This window comes from Spea bombifrons, chromosome 12, assembly GCF_027358695.1.
Source record: "Spea bombifrons isolate aSpeBom1 chromosome 12, aSpeBom1.2.pri, whole genome shotgun sequence".
Lineage (NCBI taxonomy): Eukaryota > Metazoa > Chordata > Amphibia > Anura > Pelobatidae > Spea > Spea bombifrons.
In genome coordinates, this window is record NC_071098.1 from 26,008,479 (window position 1) to 26,010,903 (window position 2,425).

The window sequence follows — 2,425 nt, forward strand, 5'->3', positions numbered from 1 at the left end:
GTAGATGTATAATTAAATATAATGTGCCCTGCGTGTCACAGATTTGCACTCACAGTGTTTCTCTGTTGTTCAATGCATAGCAGGGGTCACGTGGGGGTCCACAATGGGAAATGTATATCCAAGGAAAAAACACAAAGAGGATCCAGTGGTGTGTTAATGTTTCAAAGTGCAGAAAACACAAAGGGTGGAAGTGTATTTACACTCAGGAGGGTATAAATAAGCCCGTAGTTCCTGGTCACAAACTTGTCCTGTCTGTGTGGTTCTCCAACCAGTGGAACCGATGGTTAAATGCTCATATGTGCAACAGTGTGTCATGCAGTGAATGTCCACAACATAAGTATGATCCAAAAGTCGTCACTCAATGCGTTTCGCCGTATCGGGCTTCATTATTTTATAGCTGTTTCTTTGATCAGATCCAGCATAGTGATATTGAGTAATAAATACATTTTTATCATACTTATGTTGTCACAGTAAAGGTACTATTTTATTCAAACATTTTATTATTTCCACTAAATGTTTAACCCCTTCGCGAGCTTTGCCGGTTCAGGACCGTCGTGACATGAAGGTCGCTAAATGACCTTTGACGGTCCTGAACCGTCATAAAATTAAATAAGCTTAGAAAGTGATCAACGATCACTTTCTTCGCTTAAACGGCGTTACTGTAATGCCTCGATGTCGAGGCATTCAGTAACGCCGAGATCGGCATCGGGGGCCATGTCTGGCCCCTCCCCGGGGCGTCAACAGCCGCCATACATTGTATGGCGGCGGACGCCCTTTTTAAAAGCGTTTAGGAGGCGATCGACGATCGCCTCCTAAACTTAAATGGTGTCGCTGGAATGCCTCGATCAGGAGGCATCCAGCGACACCAAACACTTACCTTTGGATGGGCTGTGACCGCTCCGGAGAGCGGTCACAGCCGCCGCTGCCGGTGATCTTCGCCATCAATCAAGATGGCGGCGGCCCGGGAAAATAAACAATAAAGATGAAAGAGTTAGCTAGACGGTCTCCAGACCCTCTAGAGAACTCTGGCTCCACTTGCAGGTTGAATACAGGTACTGCATTCAACCATGCAAGTCAATGGAACCCAGCTTTCTAATCACTATGTGATTAGTAAAATATTCAAAAAAAAATAAAAAATGGAAAAAAAAATTAAAAAAAAATGTGCTAACATTTAAAAATAATTATGCAGTGATGTCACTAGATGAACCATCCAGTACATTGCAAAATGTGTAAAAAAAATATAAAAAAAGTATTAAAAAAATAAAATAAAATAAAAAATAAAGTTTATTATTTTGAGCAAGTGCTAAAATTTCTCAAAAATCTCAACAAAGAGTTAAAATAAAAGCACTTCAAATACCCAAGGGGTGTCTAATATATATAAAAAAAAATGGCTGATGGGGTAAATTGGAGTGGCCAAGCTCAAAGATAGGGCATAGGTACAGACTGACCAAAATGGAGAAAAAAAGCGCACTTCCCAAATGTGGCATTTTAAATCTCAAACAACCCGACAAACCCATGCATATCGGGTATCACTGCACTCAGGAGATGTTCCTGAACACATATTGGGGGGTTGTTTGACAGTGGCATATACCAGGACCTGTATATCTATAACTAAAATACAATTTGTGTGAAAAAAAAATAAAAAAAAAATACTATTACAAAGTTTGACAAAGTGTAGTTCTATAATTGGTGCATGGAAAGGGTTAAAATAACAGCATTTGGAATACCCTGGGGTGTCTAGTTTTCAAAAATATATGGTTTGAATGGGTTAAATTGAGTTAACCGGCTTCAAAGATATTCCAAAGAGGAGATGGAGGCAGACTGACCAAATGACCACCTGGATTACGCATGCCCCAAAAGTAGTCTTTTACCAGCCAAACAATCTGACAAACCCATGCATGTGGGGTATCGCTGTACTCAGGAGATGTTCCTGAACACATATTGGGGGGTTGTTTTACAGTGACATATATCAGGACCTGTATATCTATAACTAAAGTACAATTTGTGTGAAAAAAAAAATAAAAAAAATTACTATTACAAAGTTTGACAAAGTGTAGTTCTATAATTGGTGCATGGAAAGGGTTAAAATAACAGCATTTGGAATACCCTGGGGTGTCTAGTTTTCAAAAATATATGGTTTGAGGGGGTTAAATTGAGTTAACCGGCTTCAAAGATCTTCCAAAGAGGAGATGGAGGCAGACTGACCAGATTTGTTAAAAAAGATTTGGAAATCATAAAACGCTGCTTGTACTTATTGCCCTATAACTTACAAAAAACAGCAAAAAAACATAAAAACATTGGGTATTTCTAAACTCAGGACAAGTAGTAGAATCTATTTAGCTAGTTTTTTTACTTGCTTTTTTAGGTGAGTAAAAGATTTTTCAAATAAAAGTCATAAAATGTGTTTTTTTTCAATTTTTCACCA